At 40.6% G+C, this 18,607-nt stretch overlaps 1 long non-coding RNA gene across 5 annotated transcripts in view; it reads right to left on the bottom strand.

Moving 5' to 3' along the window:
• Window positions 1–18,485, bottom strand: part of LOC103018491 (uncharacterized) — a 48,892-nt gene extending 30,407 nt beyond the window's left edge. For 2 of the 5 annotated variants that reach the window (XR_449493.2, XR_009007077.1), the window contains exon 1: window positions 18,022–18,474. This is a non-coding gene — a long non-coding RNA (uncharacterized LOC103018491). Of the gene's footprint in view, window positions 1–18,021 lie in introns of all 5 variants that reach the window. The other 3 variants (XR_449495.2, XR_449496.2, XR_449494.2) reach the window with 3 other exon arrangements.
• Window positions 18,486–18,607: the final 122 nt, after the last annotated feature.

Raw genomic sequence — 18,607 nt, 5'->3', positions numbered from 1 at the left:
GAATCTGCCTGCTAATGCAGGGGACACAGGTTCAAGCTTTAGACACAAGCTTTAGATCTTTAATGAAGATCCCACATGCCACGGAGCAACTAAGCCTGTGCACCACAACTACTGAGCCTGAGCTCTAGAGCCCGCGAGCCACAACTACTGAGCCCACGTGCCACAACTACTGAAGCCTGCGCGCCTAGAGCCCATGCTCTGCAGCAAGAGAAGCCACGACAATGAGAAGCCCGCGCACCGCAACGAACAGTAGCCCCCACTCGCCACAACTAGAGAAAGCCTGCGCACAGCAACGAAGACCCAACGCAGCCAAAAATGAATAAATAAATTAATTAATTTAAAAAAAGAGTCAGGCAAAAAGGGACCTGACCTGAAAATTAAGTCTGGGATCCAGATCAGAGTTGCCTAGGTAATTGTTTGACCTTGAAGAAGTTACTTAGCTTCTTTAAACCTCAGTTTCCTCATCTATTAAGTGGGACTAGACCTCCTTTGGGGAAGCTGTAAGGGTGAATTAGGTCATGTCCATAAAACACTTGAGGTCTTTGAAAGAAAAGCTTTTACAAACCTATAAACAGCATAATTAATGTCATCATTGCCATTATTGTTGTTGATGATGGGGAATAGTTTAGCACACATGCAAACTGCAGAATAGGGAGTATTTGTTACAGAGAATATGAATCTGAACACTTTTCTATGGAGTATATCTTACCCCACACTCTTTTTTGCTGGCTTAAAACATCCCACTAATACAGAAGTACTTTTGTTCTTAGAATTGGCATTTTATTGCTAGCAATAAAATGTATGTGTAAAAAGTCCCAAAAGCCATCACCCCATCTTTTGCAATGGTTAAGAGTCCCTCAGGAGTGTCTTACGTGGAACTAGAAAACTTTTCATCTTTCCTGTAATGCAATACCTTCTTTAATAATCTAAATAGCTAATATTGATATGGCACCCAGTGTATTCCAGATACTGTGCTAAGATTTTATCAGCATTATCTCATTTAAACCTTACAACAGCCTAGAATACACTTTACTCTTTCACTTTCTTTAGTCTCGACTCAAAGGGCACCTACTTATGGGGTCTTTTCAGACCACCCTATATGAGAATAACCTGCTCCCTCACCCCCAGTGCTTTTACTTGGCTTTGTTTTTTCCATAGTCACCACCTGACATAATTAAGTTTCTTGGTATATTCTTGTCTCGCATTAGAATGCAAGGTGTATAAGGATGGGATTTTGTTTTGTTAACTGTCTATCCTCAACATCTAATACAGTGCCTGGCAGGTAAGTGTTCAAAAAAAATACTGATGAGCAAATTAGTGACCCTATGAGTTAAGATTATACCATTTTACTGATGATGAAACAGAGGCTTTGAGATTTGTCCATAGTCACAAAATAAATGGCCGAGCTGGTACTGGAAAGAAGTCTATCTGATTCTAGACTGGTCACTAACCATTGACCTCATGCCCCACTGCCTTCAAGGAAGATCACAAAGATGATACTTTATTGCTGTTTCTCTGTGGCATGTTTCTGTTAGAAGAGTCATGAAGGTAATAAAAATGAGATAAAGGCAAGGGATGTGTCTAAAGTGACAGATAAACTGGGGAAAATAATTAGATTCTAGTAAATTGTCCTTTTCTCCCCTTCCAACACCTCTCATATCTAAAAAAGATATATCAGTCAATTTTCTCTTTGGGTCTAGCTAAGATGACCTATAAATATGGGGCCCCATGTTTCTCCTTTCTCTTGTCTACCTTCTATAACTTCTCCATCAGTGTGCTGGGGCCACAAGTTCCTATAAGGAGAAAAAATGAAATAAACATTTTAAACATTTAACGTGCATTGCCACTGCCCTAGACACACTACATTCTTTATCTCTACTGCATGCCGATTTACAGGCAGTGGGTATTTTAAATCCACATTTTATAGATGAGAAAACTCAAGGAGGCTAAATACATACTTCAAGGTGTCTCAGCCTGCCTTCAAAGCATGCTTTCTATCTGTTTGGATTAGTGAAGACAGTCAAAGACTGAAGTAGACCCATTGGGATTTTTCTACTAGATATCATTTGATCTCCTAGGAAATTGGTGACAAATGCCAGTTCTTGAGTATAAGGAGTACTCAAAACTGCAGGGATTGCAACACCAGAGCAAAATGACAAGATTGGTATCTCCGTACTTGGCTAAGATATGCCCTCATTGTCTCTACACTTGGTCCTCAGACGTTCTTCCATGTGGAAAAGACCAGGGTCTAGGACTGGGCATCTCTACCCTTGAGCTTTACTCTCTTCTGGGAGGATGCCTATGCCTAAGGAAGAAGATCCCAATTAAAATAAGTTATCCTAGGCGTATGGTAGAGTCAGGTGAGAAAATGGATCTGACTCTGTAAGACAGAAGGAAGGAGTGCTGAGGAAAGGTAGCCCCAAGGAAGAAAAGGTGGTTAGGCTCCAGGGACAAGACAAGAGTTGGACCTAACACTTTCCTCCCCTCTCTACTTTCTTCCTGTTTCCTCTCCTAATCCCCTCCTCCCCATCCCCTGGACCACACCTATACACTGTCTGTAAACCCCCTCCACACACCACTCACCCTCCCTACCGTGCATTCTGAAAGGACTCCCTCTGACAGAAACAGGTTCTGGGGGAAGTACAAACGCCTAATAAACATTAGAAAAGCTGCCAACCTCTCTGAAAACCTGGGAAGTGGAAATTTAAGACAAAGCTAACAATGCTTGGAAGAGTTTTTAAAGCAGAGGAGTGGTGTTGTCAGAATACATGTACCTTTGTTTGACTTGGGATTTTAATGCAGTGTATAATTCTTTGGATACATTCCCCCAAAACAAATGATTCAATTTCAGGTTTTAAAAAAAATATACCAACAAATACCCTGGTGTTTTGGTGTTTAAAAATAGCATGGTATACTTGTATATGGAAAACTAGTTATGCAATTACTAGCTACCTTTCTTTTTTCGTACCTGAAGGATTTCTTTTACCTTGGGAACTTATAAAAGAAAAAACAAACAAATGATCAGTGATGAAAAAGCAAAGGGCAAGGCATATTCTAACATGCTCAATTTATAGTTTAAGTATTACTGAAACAGATTTAGATATACATAAATTCCATTTAATATGAAGACATACCTTTGGAGTGGGACTGGAGTTAACTGCATAACTTAAATCTTTAGAGAAGTTCTAAAAGCTGAAAGTTGGTGGTGTTTAGTTTGGTTTGGTTTAGTTTTGTAACTCATTCCTGGCAAGACATAATCTGATCTGAATTCATTTAGTGGCAAAAACCTGAACTAAGCTCATATGTTATGTGGCTATTTATAGTCTTTATTTCCCACTTAGTATGAATATTCATAAGTTTTTGTGCAGAAATAATGTTTGATTACAATTACGGGTCTGCTGTATATCCCACTAGAGTGTTACATAATATATTTTATATGCACATATTATCTTTCTTATATCTGAAAAATTCTGAATCCTGAAAACCTCTGGCAAAGGTTTTGGATATGGAATTAAGGACTACCTTTCTTCACCCAGGTATTAATAGCTGCATAACATTTTTATGTAAGGGGTTAGATGTTGGACATGATATCTCTGAGATATCTTCCTGCATTAAGTACAACACTTCCCCCCTTTTAAAGGGTGAAAACTAGTGTTTACAGAGGAAGAGCCTCCAAACACACAAACGATAACTCATAAAGCTCAGGCCAGCATCACCAAGTCTTATCTCTGATTCCGAAGAAATTCAGCCAGGGAGTGGCACCTATGCTGTCCTGGCATGAATCATCTACTTTTACTGTCATGATGCTGAACCTGGCTTTCGTCCACCTTCTCTCAGAGGCTGAGAGAAGCCCAGGCCATGTGTGGTTTTTGAGAATCTTGGTATGTTTTTTAAAAATGCTAAAAGAGAGTTACAAAAATTGTGGTCATGTTTACATTAAGTGGTTTTTAGTAACAGTTTTGTTAATGTATGATAAAAAGCTATGCACAAAATAATTACAGAATTGTCTTATTAGGTTTATTAATTTTATTAAAAATATTACACATTACAGGTGGTATGGTCCAGCAATGAAACACTAGTTTAAAATTGCATATGAACATGACCCACTTTCAATTCTGTAAATATACCTCCAGGACAATCAAACATATAACCTTATTTGGAGATAACATGAAAAGTCTACACTGGAGGGCTCTGAACGTGAGTCCAGGCCCTGTGTCAGGCCTCCTGGACTGTCCCTGGATTGTTTGCTCTTCTATTTTAATGCTGATCTGCCAACTGCAAAGACCTCTCAGTCTCTGAAGCTGCTCAAAGTTGGGTCTTTCAAGCATGGAGTTTCCCTGCATTATGTATTTCTATTGCTAAATTTATATTATTCTTATGTTTTGTTTCTGTACACAGTAGTAATAGAAGAGAACCACACATATCAGGAGCCATGACTCTCCCTCCAGTCAAAAATCCCTCTGAAGAGTAAGTCAGAAAGAGAAAAACAAATATTGTATATTAACACATATATGCGGAACCTAGAGAAATGGTACAGATGAACTGGTTTGCAGGGCAGAAAGAGACACAGATGTAGAGCACAAACGTATGGACACTAAGGGGGGAAAGTGGCGGGGGGGGCGGTGGTGGTGGGATGAACTGGGAGACTGGGATTGACATATACACACTAAAATGTATAAAATAGATAACTAATAAAACCTGCTGTATTTAAAAAAAAAAAAAATCCCTCTGAAGGCTTTGGAATGCCAGGGACTCTTCTCAGACCCGTGGTGGAAGGACAGGCTGTTAGGGACCTCTGTGTCTAAAGTCTGTTGAAAAGAAGACTGTCAGGCTTCCCTGGTGGCGCAATGATTAAGAATCCGCCTGCCATTGCAGGGGACACGGGTTCGAGCCCTGGTCCGGAAAGATCCCACATGCCGCAGATAAACTAAGCCCATGAGCCACAACTACTGAGCCTGCGCTCTAGAGCCCACGAGCCACAACTACTGAGCCCATGTGCCACAACTACTGAAGCCTGTGTGCCTACAGCCCGTGCTCCGCAACAAGAGAAGCCACCGCAATGAGAAGCCCACGCACCACTACGAAGAGCAGCCCCTGCTCGCCACAACTAGAGAAAGCCCACGCACAGCAATGAAGACCCAACGCAGCCAAATAAATAAATAAAATAAATAAATAAATTTTTTTAAAAAAGAAAGCCATTAAGAAAAGTTAAAAAAAAAAAAAAAGAAAAGAAGACTGCCTTCTGAGCCAAGTGCTGCCCAGAAGACTCTCCTCTTACTCAAAAGCCTTTTCCTCCTGGGTTGTTTCCTGCCTCTCGCTGTAACTGTCTCCCTGGCAGAGGAACCACCCACTCTGGTTCTCCGGGGCCAAGTGACCTGGGGTTTTCTGTTTAACTACTCCATGCCTATCCCATGTGGGATATTACTCCCGCTCTGAAGGCAAGGAGACTTGAGGCCGAAAGGAATTATGTAACTTGCCCAGGATCTTACAACTAGTAAATGGCAGAACAATGACATTAAAATCCAAGCTTTATTCCACTATGCTAGATAGGCCAGGTAGTCTACTCCTTCTGTCTTTTACAAAGCATTTGTAGCCGATTGTTTAATCAGTTACAAATCACCTAACTGCACTATCCTGTGGCCCACATTTCTCTCTCTTTCCCTCAAGAGATTCATGAAATGCTTTGCTAAATGCCTTGAATTCTTTATGAAATGTGTGGTAACTCCATCAAAAAAAGAAATAAAATTAGTTCATACACCAAGTATTTTTTGATGACCTGCTATGTGCCAAACAAAGCCCTGTGTCTACCATGATTTATTCCTAATGAATCAGTATGGGATCCTAGTGATCAGTTCTTCCTCTTTTAGTAATTCACAAACTATTCCTTGAACATGCTATTCCAGAATCTAGCCCAGGATGATCACTGAAGTATTAATAACTAAGCTGTAGTTTGCAGAAGTCAACTTTTTCAGAAAATCAAACTATTCATGCATCCCCCCCCAAACCTTTTTCATTCTCCCTGATACCTTAGAGAGATAACCAAAATGGTTTGGCTCCCTCATTTTTAACTTCTTTCCATTGCTGCAATAAATCTAATTGCAGAGTATGCTTTATTCATATTTTGACTTTTATTTTTAATGGTAATGCTATTAAATTCTTTCAGCTGTTTCTGAGGCAGCTATACTGCCTGCCTGTTTCTCCCAGAGTCTGCCCAAAGGAGAAAAATCTCTCTGACCCCAGGGAAGCCTTACTCCTGGATCTGGGATTTATGTGTTTTATTGTATAAAATCAACCTTCTGTGTGATTTTTCAGCAGAGGATCCTTTCACAGACTTGCTATCTTTAGCATTTTTTGGTTAGGGCTAACCGCAGTTGTTTTGGTGGGAATGTTCTCATGATCTATTGCTGCATAACAAACCAACCCAAGACTTAGTGAATTGAAATAACAATTTATCATTGTTCCATGGGTTGACTGGGCTCAGCTGGGAAGTTCTCACTGAGGATCTCTCAACTGGTTGCAGTCAGAGTCTACTAGCGCCAGGGTGGGTTTCATGGCTGTGACCTGTGCAGTCACACAGGACCCCATTCTTAGAAGGGCCTCATGCTTGGTTCAATGTCCTGTTGTTGCCATCTTGATTCTCTAAATACATTTTGAACAGGGAGCCCAGAATTTTAATTTTGCACTGGGCCTTACAAATTATGTAGCTGGTCCTGGCTGAGGCTGCAGTCATCTGAAGACTTGACTAGACTGGATATCCCAGATGCCTCACTCACAAGGCTGCTAGCTGATGCTGGCTGTTGGCTGGGAGCTCCGCTGAAGCTGTCACCTGAAATCCCCACACATGACTTCTCTGCATGGCCTGAATTTCTCAGAGACAGTATCTCAAGAGTGAGGGGTCCAACAGATCCAGGCAGAAGCTGAAATACTTCTTGTGACTCAGTCTTGGAAAAACCAGAACATCACTTGCAACACACTCTGTTGGTCAAGCAAGTCATGAAGACCAGCCCAGACTCAAGGGCAAGTGCATTGGACTCTACCTCTTGATGGGGAGTTGGAAGATCACATGGCAGGAGAGCACGTGGCATGAAACATTGTTTTGTTCATCTTTGGAAAATACACTCTGCCACAGGGCTATTTGGGGCACCCCACTGCTTTGCCTTGAGTGCTCTGCCTCTTTCAGGCTTCCCTGAATGCGTTCTGCCTTGTTGGCAGGCATTCATGGCCAAGTGTGGCTAGACAAGACAGCTTTGGGGTATCCGCCCTGGTTTTTGGTATCTGTCTAATATGATTAAAATGGGACTTGCTCAAAATCTCTTCAAGCCAAGTATGTGCTTGGGGGATGAGAGGTGTGCTTAAGGGGGGTTCTGATCTTGAGGTGGGGTAGGGGCTGCTAGGAGGAACTACTTTTTGAGGTTTTGCCACAGTTCATGTTGAGTAAAAATAACGAGCTTTTCTAGATTACATTGCTAAATCTTGCAGCTTTCAACTAAAAGGTCTTATAGTAGAGATGAAAGAAAAGAAGGTGTAGTGTTAGATAATCCTTGGACAAATCCCAATTCCACCACCTATTAGGTAGGGAAAACTGAGAGCTTCAGTTTCTTTATTTATAAAGTAGGACTAATGATATTCCCTTAGGGGCTATTGTGATGATGAAGTAGGATAATGTATTAGCTGCACAAATAGTTACTGTTATTAATAAGTATATCACTTGTCTTTGGTTTAGGTTATTACCTTTTAGGTTCCCTTTGCCAAACTCATGGTTGAGTTATTAGACCTACCTAGATCCTCTGGGGTGACTTACTGGTGTAGAAATAATGAAAACACCCTAAGAGTAGCATCGTCCTGCAGCCTCTGTATTAGAAGTTGCTGGTTTCGGGCTTCCCTGGTGGCGCAGTGGTTAAGAATCTGCCTGCCAATGCAAGGGACACAGGTTTGAGCCCTGGCCCGGGAAGATCCTACGTGCCGTGGAGCAACTAAGCCCATGGGTCACAACTACTGAGCCTGAGCTCTAGAGCCCGTGAGCCACAACTACTGAGCCCACGTGCCACAACTACTGAAGCCTGCGCACCTAGAGCCCGTGCTCTGCAACAAGAGAAGCCACGACAATGAGAAGCCCGCACATTGCAACGAAGAGTAGCCCCCGCTCACCGCAACTAGAGAAAGCCCGCGCACAGCAATGAAGACCCAACACAGCCAAAAATAAATAAACACAATTAATTAATTAATTAATTAAAAAAAAGAAGTTGCTGGTTTCTACCTTTCAATGTTGAGGGCTGACGTTTTGTCAACTACTACTTGTAGTAGTGGGTAATTAACATTTACTGAGCAGGGTACTTAAATGTGTTAGGGGCTTTTGATTTAATTCTCACTCAATCCTCTGAGATGAGTACTGTTTTATTTCTGATATTATAGATGAAGAAATAGTAGGTTGGTGAGAATAAGCAACTTGTGCAAAATCATCCGTGAGATAAACAGTGGCCCAGGATCCAAACAGAGATCTCTCTAGCCCCAGGGCCTGTGTTTCACCATTGTGTTATATGGCCTCCCAGACAGATTAAAGCATTCACATATTTGAATCCTTTGCGTGTGACCTGAGATCTCAGGCTCTTTTTAGCAACTGATTTGGGAGCTTAAGACCCTAATATTTTACTGTCAAGTCTGGTTGTGAGCCCTTGTTGGAGTTCCTAAAACCATCCAATTTTTAGGCTGTTGGTAAAAATTTCCCTCGAGGATTATCTTGTGGTAGGCCAATCCCTCGTGCTTGTGGCTGGGTAGCTTTCAGCAAGGCCTCTCATCTGACATTTGGCATTTTTCCTGGCAGGCAGCCAAGGGGACTGAGTATTTCTCTGTTTTCTTTTACTTTCATTCTTAACCATTTCCTCTCAAAATAAACAAAAAAGAACTTGGGGATTTTACTAGTGGAAATGCATCTTAAAAAGCTGTTTGTGAGGGAAATTTTGTAGCTAGAGAGGAAAGGGGGGAAAAGGAGATTGAGGGAATGGAGGAAACAGAGCCCTTAAAATTAACAGAATTCAGAATTCCCTTGAGCTAGAAAGGTTCCATCTAATTTTAAAAGTTGTTTAAATTCCTCAAAAGAGAGGTATTCTGTAAGTATAAATATATGGTCAGGCACCTCTTAATGAGCTATGGAGAATCTCTAAGGTGATTATTTATTTGTGCTGTGTCCCCAACATTTCCCTTTAGCAAATGTTTACAATGACCTTCTCTTTCCTAACATTTAATTCCCAAACTTGATAAAAAGTAGAATTGGCTTAAGTTTGGATGCTTTCTCTTCCCTCTTCTACTCATTTAGAAAGGTGTTAGCAGCTATTCATAAACCACTGAAATGATTATTTGGCTTTAGTGAACCTCCCCAAGAAAAAACTTTTTCCTCCTTTTTTTTTTTTTTTTAGCGCTTAACTACATGCCTTGCTTTGTTTTAAGTGTTTTACAAGTATTAACTCATTGAATCCTCACAATCCTAAGAGATCTCTAACAATTACATCCCTATTTAACAGATAAGAAACCTGAGGCTTAGAGAGGTTAAGAACCAGGCCCCAGGTCAGTGGGGTGATGGTTTGATGGGAGGGCCTTTCTTCACACAGTCCCAGGATCAAGACCAGCCTCTGCCACCTCCCAGCATGACTGGCCAACTCACAATTGCTTATACTGCCTGTAATATGCTTGAAGCTCTCACAGTATTTCAGCCAATCCCAGTGAAATCTGACATTATTCCCATGAGAAATTAAGTGCATTCCAGTTCCTAATGGACTTTCTATCTTCCCTCCTTAAATAGGCTAACAACTCCTTTTGCTCCTGTAGAGGTTGGAAAGGATTCTATTTATTCATTCCTTCACTTGACAGACACTCACACGCAGGCAGTATGGCACAGCGTCAGAGTGCGGACATTGGAACCAGACTACTTTGTCTGAATGGTGGCTTTGCCATTTACTTGCTCAAGGTCACACAGCTCGTTAGTGAATCTTTCTGTGCCTCAGATCTCTTACGTAAAATGGGTTAATGATTACACTGACCTCACACAATTATTATGAATTTAAAAGGAGTTAATCTATATTAAATACTAAGTACTGTGCATGGCACAAGTAAATGCTCAATAAGCACAAAGTATCATTGAACAGCTACTTAGGAAATAGAAGTATGCCAGGCACTGCAAATAAATGCACTTGAAATCTAGTGAGAAATATAGGGCACATTCTGTCAATAGATCCACTCATGTGCTAAGCACCAGGCATTGGGGGCATAACAGCTAAACAAAACACCCCCACCGCAAATATTTACAAACTACTAGAAGAGGTAAATAGACAAATAATGACAGTGCAATGTAATAAGTACTGCAAATAGAGTAGAAATGAGTTATATTAGAGCATAAGAGGGGATAGGGGTGCATGACATTTGAAGGTCGGAGGAGGCTTCTTACAGGAAGTGAACTGAAGGTAAGACCTGATAGATGAGAAGGAATTTGCCACATATTACTAGAACAGGATGTGAATTGTAAGGCGTATAAAGAGCATGGAGCACGTGCATGGGATAGAGTGAGTAGTTTTACCTGGCTTAAGGAATAGGGTGCATGGGGCGGGAGGCAAGAAGAAGGTGAGGAGGCTGGAAAGAAGATACCACCAGATTATTAAAGGCCTTCAGGGCTTTGCTGAGGACTTTGGACTTTATCCTGTAAGTAACAGGGAGCCATGAAAAGCTGTCAAGTCTCGGAGTAATATGATCAGATAATCCAGACCTGATGAGATTTGAAGTCAGGGCCACAGTGATATTCCTAGAGAGATATGAAGGCCTGCATTGCAGTGCTGGCCATGGGGATGGAGAAGAAGAGATATTTGGGAGATAATATGAAGAATTGTTAGAGTGTGATGACTGATTAGAACAGAATGGAAGGGCAGAATATCCTACATTGCCCTCAAAAGTAATATCCTTCTAGCTATGATGCACACTTAGTTGGAAAAATTTGAGGAGTACAGGTGGCATAATGGAAAGAACATGAATTTTTGGAGCTGGATGCAACTGAATTCAAATCTAGTCTTTACCATTTGTTGGTTTCATGTTTAGTGTAGATAACAATCCTACCTCAAAGTTTGTTATATAATAACATAAGCATGTAAAACACCTAGTACAGTGCCGGGCACATAGTACGCATGATCATTGTATTCTGGGATTATAAAATAAGACACAATCAGAGGTTCATGCCAGACAGCAGTGGTCCTTAGTCTTTTGAATGTCTTAGCTATTCATTAAAAAACAAAAAACTTTACTGAGATACCATCACATACCATCAATTCACCCATTTAAAGTTTACAATTTAATGTTTTCTAGTATATTCAGAGTGGTACAACCATCACCACAAGCTAATTTTAGAACTTTTTTTTTTTTTTTGGCCACACCGAGTATCCTGTGGGATCTCAGCTGTATGACCAGGGATTGAACTTGGGCCATGGCAGTGAAAGAGCTGAATCCTAACCACTAGACCACCAGGGAACTCCCAAATTTTTGAACATTTCAATCACCCCTAAGAGAAACTCCACACCCATTAGCAGTCACTGCCCATTCGTCCCCAAGCCCCTCCACGGGGGTAGGCTGCCACTACGAATCTGCTTTCTGTTTCTACAGATTTGCTCTTAAATTCTTCAAAAGATCTGATGAAAGCAAGGTCTATTCTGGGAATATGCAAAATTTTGTATGCAATTTCTAGGAAGGCAGAGGCCCCAGCTTAAATTTAAAAGGAATACCCTTAACAAACTCAAACCCAATCTCTACAAAGTTGGCACTAGAGGAAGAAACTCCCTGTGGTGATAGTGGGCAGCAAGGCCTTGTAGCCCTCACTCCTGTGTCTCTGCCTAACCTGAGATCTCTGCACACACACAATTTACTCCAAAATTTCTACACATAATCACCACATGTGAATGTCAGCCACAAGGATCCATCTCCTTTATCCTCACCATTTGTTTATTCTGGGAGCAGCAGAAACCTAAGAGATTCCAGCCAGCAATCAAGAATAGTGTCTCTGAAGACTGGTTTATGCTATTGTGATAATGGCTCCTATTCATTCAGTCCATATTATGTCTGAGCATTGCACTTATAATTAACTCTTCTGATTTTTCAATTTTACGGATACCACCTGCACATGTACTATTTCGGTTTTTTGGTAGCTCCTGGTAAATAATACGATATCACGATGAAGAAACCTTCTGCCAACAATCTTTGTTTGGTACTGTTACCTCTAACCTTCTTCACAGAAGCCAAGAACAGTCAGAGTATGGAGAGGGAACTTTTAGTGAAAAAAAGCAATGTTTGAGCTCCTATTGGATCAGTAAGAATGCCTTTGTGCTCTCAATGCCTAAAGTATCAGGTTAAAACTTCAAGAATGTGTTGACCTGGCTTCTTTCAGAATAACAAATGAGAATTTTGATTACAGAATATTTTTTAAAGATTTATTATTTATTTATTTATTTTTGGCTGCATCAGGTCTTAGTTGCGGCACACGGGATCTTCGCTGAGGCATGCAAGATCTTTCGTTGCGGCACGGGCTTCTCTCTAGTTGTGGCATGTGGGTTTTCTCTTCTCTAGTTGTAGCACCCTGGCTCCAGGGCATGTGGGCTCTGTAGTTGTGGCACGTGGGCTCTGTAGTTTGCGGCATGCAGCCTCTCTAGTTGAGGCGCGTGAGCTCAGTAGTTATGGCACGTGGGCTTAGTTGCCCCCTTAGTTGCCCCATGGCATGTGGGATCTTAGTTCCCTGACCAGGGATGGAACCCATGTCCCCTGAAATGTAAGGTGGATTCTTTACCACTGGACCACCAGGGAAGTCCCCAGAATATTTTATATTGTAAGCTTTATTACCATGTTAGTTTCTTCTTCTTTTTTTAAATTTATTTTATTTATTTTTATTTTTGGCTGCGTTGGGTCTTTGTTGCTGCATGCGTGTTTTCTCTAGTTGCGGCAAGCAGGGGCTACTCTTCGTTGAGGTGTGCAGGCTTCTCATTGTGGCTGCTTCTCTTGTTGCAGAGAACGGGCTCTAGGCGTGCAGGCTCAGTAGTTGTGGCGCATGGGCTTCGTTGCTCCGCGGCATGTGGGATCTTCCCGGACCAGGGCTCAAACCCGTGTCCCCTGCATTGGCAGGCAGATTCTTAACCACTGCGCCACCAGGGAAGCCCAAGGGATTCTTCTTGGCAGAGAAGATTAGAAGCAATTTGAAAGCACAGACTAAATTACCTTTGTATTCACTGTAAGATCTGTCTTCCAATTCACCACTCCAACCTCATGCTCATCTGGCTACACACTCAGAGATTGTTGGTTTTGCTTTTATTTTTTGTCTTGGAATCCACAAGCTCCTTCCTACTTCACGTTCTCTTGCTTGCCGTTTCCTCAGCTTTTTCTTAAAGTCTTTGCAAGGCTGGTTTCTTCTCATTGTTCAGGCCTTAGCTCAGAGGGCTTTCTGACCATACAATCCAAAACAGTTGTCCCTTCCTCACATTATGCTCTCATAGTATGTACCACTCTCTGAAAATGATGTCAGTGACATATTTATTTACTTGTTTATTCTTTGCTTCTTTCCACCAGCATGTAAACTCCACGAAGACCAGGGCCTTGCCTGTTTTGTTCACCACAGAATCCTTAGGACTCAGAGCAGTGCTTGACACACAGGTGGATGTTCAATAAATAGTTGTTGAATTAAATGTTTATTATCAAAATGAATAAATAGTATTAAGTGTGAAATATATTTTCTGTTTTCAAAGGGGTTTATACAGATGCATTTGGAACTTCACTGGATGTATTTAAACCTAAAAACTTGTTATTTATTGTAATGTTCAAAATAAAATGTTTTTAAAATAGTAAGATGAAAAATAACGACCTTTTTTTCCCTTCTAAAATTTTTCTTTGGGTTTGACATATTCAAAATTAATTTAAATTAAAAGGAAGGGGAATACATTGAACAAAAAAAATTAGTTTTAAATGGATTATAGGCTTAAATGTAAGAGCCAATACTATTTTAAAAATCTATAAAACTTTTAGAAGAAAACACAGGAGTAAATCTTTGTGATTTTGGGTTAGGCAAAGGCTTGTTAGATATGACAACAAAAGCACAAGTGATCAAAGAAAAATAGATAAATTGGACTTCATCACAAAAGACCACATCAAATTAAAAAGGTTTTATGCTGCAAAGGATACCACCAAGAAAGTGAAAAGTCAGCCCACAGAATTGGGACAAAATATGTAAGTCATATAACTGATAAGGCCCTTGATCTAGAATATATGAAGAACTCTTATAACTCAATAATTAAAAAATAGATATACTAGTTAGAAAATAGCAAAGATCTAAATAGACATTCTCCAAAGAAGATATACAAGTGTCCAATAAGCATGTTAAAGATGCTCAACATCATTAGCCATTAGGGAAATACAAATCAAAACTACAATGAGATACCACTTCACACCCACTAGGATGGCTATAATCAAAAGACAAACACACAGGATATGGAGAATTTGGAACCCTCATAATTGTTAGTGGGATTGTAAAATGGTGTACACTCTTTGGAAAACAGTCTGGCTCCTAAAAATGTTAAACAGAGTTACCATATGACCTAGCAATTCCATTCCTAGATATATATCCAAAAGAAATGAAAGCATAGTCCATACAAGTTCTGCAAACAAATATTCATAACAGCATTATTCATAATAGTCAAAAAGCAGAAGTAACCCAGATGTCTATCAACCGGTGAATGTATAAATAAAATGCAGTCCATCTATACAATGGAATATTATTTATTCACAAAAAGGAATGAAGTACTGATACATGCAACAACGTGGATGAAGTTAGAAAATATTATGCTCAGTGAAAAGAAGCCAGTCACAAAAGACCACATGAATCCATTTCTATGAAATGTCCAGAATAAGCAAATCTATGAGACAGAAAGTAGATTAGTGGTTGCCCAGGGCTGGGGGTGGAGGGGATGGGGGAGTGACAGTTAATGAGTATGAGTTTCTTTTGGGGGTGATAAAAATGTTCTAAAATTAGATAATGGTAATAGCTGCACAACTCTGTGAATATCCTAAAAACTTTTGAATAGTACTCTTTAGATGGGTGAATTCTATGGTGTGTGAATTATGTTTCAATAAAACTGTGCTGTTTTTTTTTTTTTAAGAGTACAATGTAGGGGAAAAAAGGAAGGGAAGCTTAAAATCAAGAGTATCAACCTTCAAAGAAAGTTTGAGGTGACAAAATAGAGAGTGTAATATTTCTATTTTTAGCTTTGATATCCTAACTTTAGCAAGAGCCCAGACTTGCAATATTATATTTAGCATTCCATACTCAGACATGGCGGATTTGCCCTTTTCTTCATAAGAGCCACCTTTATTGCTTTTGTTTTAAAAATGTATTATATAGAGTACACTGAAAATCAGATTCTCTTATTTACATTTATATGATACCTGTATCCAGTGTCCCCAAAGTGTTATAATAGAATAATAGTTTTCTTTTGCTACAGGTGGTAGCCATGCAAGACTTTGTTCTCTCTATCATGCCACTCACAGGTATAACAGGCTGTGAGATCAGACTGCTTGGACTCTTCTAGGCAATGTGAATTTGGGAGAGGCACTTAACCACAGTTTCCCCATGTGTAAAAGGGGAGTAGAGTAATATTATTTACTCCATAATGCTGTTCTGAGAATTAAAGGAAATGACTCATGCAAGGTATTCAGCACAGTGTCAAGTGCATAGCAAATGCTCAAACTGTAGTCCTTGTTAGTAATTATTATTATAATATAGCAACAGTTAGTAACAGAGGCTTGAGATTATTTAGAAATGGGTAAAAAACAAGTTGTAATGTGGTTGATAACTATTAGCATCCTAAAAACAAGTGAGGGCTGGAAGGAGGTATAATATTCCATTTCTCAGTTGCATTAACATTAGGCAACTATATTGGATATTTAATCAAGGTATTTGGATAGTTTTCAGCATTTACTGCTAGAAAACTCTAGAGAGCTTGCTATAGATAAGGCTGTGAAGTTGCACAAGTATTTTTCAGAGAACAATATGTGATTCAAGCATCGCTCGCTACAGAGAGCTGATATTTTAGGCTACATTTCTAATCAGTGATATCTTATACTTTGTCACCTTACAACTCCTGCCATTCATTTGAATAACAGTCTGCAAGAAGTCTCCTTTTCCTTCTCTCTAGAGGTTTATTTGGCCAATATTTTTTCTATTGAGAGTAGCAGGAACTTTTAAATATTTTTAAAGACTATTTTAACTTCTCAGAAGAAAGGAAACATTTGCAAAAATAATTACATATAAAATAAAATTGATTGTGAGATGTAAAAGAATTAGCATTTGGAGCTTTATTTGTATACTTTAAAAATGGGCTTTAAAACGTTCCAGGATTAACCAAAATTCCAGGAGAGACAAAAGGGAGAGAAGGAAGTTGAAAGTGCTTACAAATTTTTCCCATTTTCCCCAAACGTTTATTCATATTTTTACGTTCTATTAATAGATAAAGCCCCTGAGGAGCATGACTGAAACTCAAAAATTCATAGCCATACAATTTCCCTACGTGTAGCATATCTTTAAGTATTCTTGTTGTAAGAATGCTTGGTGGTCATAAAGATCTGTCTGAGGAAATCAGAGACCTGTACATAGGATGAAAAACAACTAAGGACAGGCCTGCCCCACCCCCCGGACTGTGGTAGGAGTGGGTAAGTTACTTAGTCCCTTTGTGCTTCATTTTCCTCCCTTTGAAAAGGCAATAATAATACCCTTCTCATAGAGTTGGCTTGAGGCTTAAATGAGATCACACATGTAAAGTGCACCAAGTACCTAATAAAATATCAAGTTTGAGCTCCTGACATTGCTGTGGCAGTGGTCAGAAAGGGGTAAGAGGAGGAGGTGTAGCAGATGTCTCAAAGATGCAGATATTAACAGCCCTTGGTAAAGAGAAAGAGTTTGTTAAAGCAGGGAGATCTTCCAAATGGCACTTGAGCTATTTTCAAAGGGGCATGAAGAGTACAGTCAAACACTCCTTGTCCTTTGTCTTGGTAGGAGCCAGAGCTCGTGGAAGGAGGTGGGGTCCCTGTGTGAGATGGGAGTGTGTGTGGCAGGGACTGAGGCGACAGAGAAATAGGTGACTTTGAGGAATGGGGGCTGGATTTAGAAATAAGAAAACCACTAGGCTTGCTGCCACATGCCTGTAACACGACTCTTTGATTTTCCCTGTCAAGGAATTGATTTAAATTCTGCTCAGAAATCGATAAGATTACATTTGGCCATGTGACATACCCTGCCTGACATGCAACAATATTTAAATCTCATTAAATACCGTAAATTAACTTATATTGACTGACTTCTATCAGAAGTCAGAGTCTGGATTAAAGAGTTGATGTCAAGAGTCTCAGAGTGGAGTCAGAAGACTGGGTTAACTCCTGGCACTAGCGCTTACAAAGATGTGAATGTGGTAAGTCATTTCACCTCTGAAATGGTTTCATCTGTGAAATGGGACAACCGCTTACCTAACAAGTTGTTGTCGACATTAAGGTTATTCATAGCACCTGGAACATAGAGATGCATTTTTCTATATCTTGTGTTAATGGAAAAAGGTTTTAAAATTATGATAACACATTTACACTTACAGCGTTACCAGATATGCCTGAATACGCATTGACACTCTATTAATGGACTTTAATATTCTCAACTAATATCAATGCTTTTAGTAATGACAGTTAATTTGCTGATATTATTTTCCTCCCCTCACTGCACCTCTCAGCACACCACACATTCAGATGCTCTAAAATGTTATTTCTTGAGCACTTTTTACTGACACCCAATCCTTGGCTTGCCGGACACTAAAGGACAATTGGATTGACTCTAGAAAGTGTTTCTACAAACAGTGCCTTTTCGAGGCTTGCCCAGCGTCTGGCTAGTGTTGCAGTGTCAGGAGTTTACTTCAATTAAAGCACTAGTGGCAACACGGCATTCCTCACACAAGAAAAGAGCGCAACACTCACATACGATAGTTCAACTTGTCTTTTGGGTTGATTCTGCTGCTCGAGTTCAGTCCCCGCGAGAGGAAGCGTATTCCGCCTCACATTAAACAGAAGAGCCTCAATTCATTATTGGAGCTGCAGGAGGGCGACTCCAGCAACTGATCAGCTAGGGACTTGACACAGAGCGGGTCCTGCGCTCGTGAGGCAAGTGCGGCACCTCAGCAACCCGCCAGCCCTGGAAGTTTGTGAGTCTCCACTTGTAAGACTGGTAGTCACCTTGACCTCCTGGACAGGTGGGGAAAGTTAGCCCTGGGCCGGAGGCGGGACGTAAAACCGAAGGCTCAGAACTTTCCCGAGCAAAACACGCCGTCACGTTTTCCTGTTTTCAGCGCAGCTCGAGACCCAGAGAATTTAAGGGTGGCGAGAGCAGGTGGCAGGACTCCGCCCACCACCGCTCCTCTCCTCCCTCAGCTTGCTGCTCCACTCCCTCGGTGAGGTCCCGCCTCTGAGGCGCGCGCGAAGAGTTGTCGCGCCGTGTGTTCTGGGAATTGTAGTCCTTACGCTGGGAGCCACCTCGGGAGAGGCGACTGCGGCCTACACACCCCAT

Source organism: Balaenoptera acutorostrata, chromosome 1 (assembly GCF_949987535.1).
Source record: "Balaenoptera acutorostrata chromosome 1, mBalAcu1.1, whole genome shotgun sequence".
In the NCBI taxonomy this organism is placed as follows: domain Eukaryota; kingdom Metazoa; phylum Chordata; class Mammalia; order Artiodactyla; family Balaenopteridae; genus Balaenoptera; species Balaenoptera acutorostrata.
Note: the sequence above shows the minus strand (reverse complement) of the source record. Positions and strands in the feature narration are given on the sequence as shown.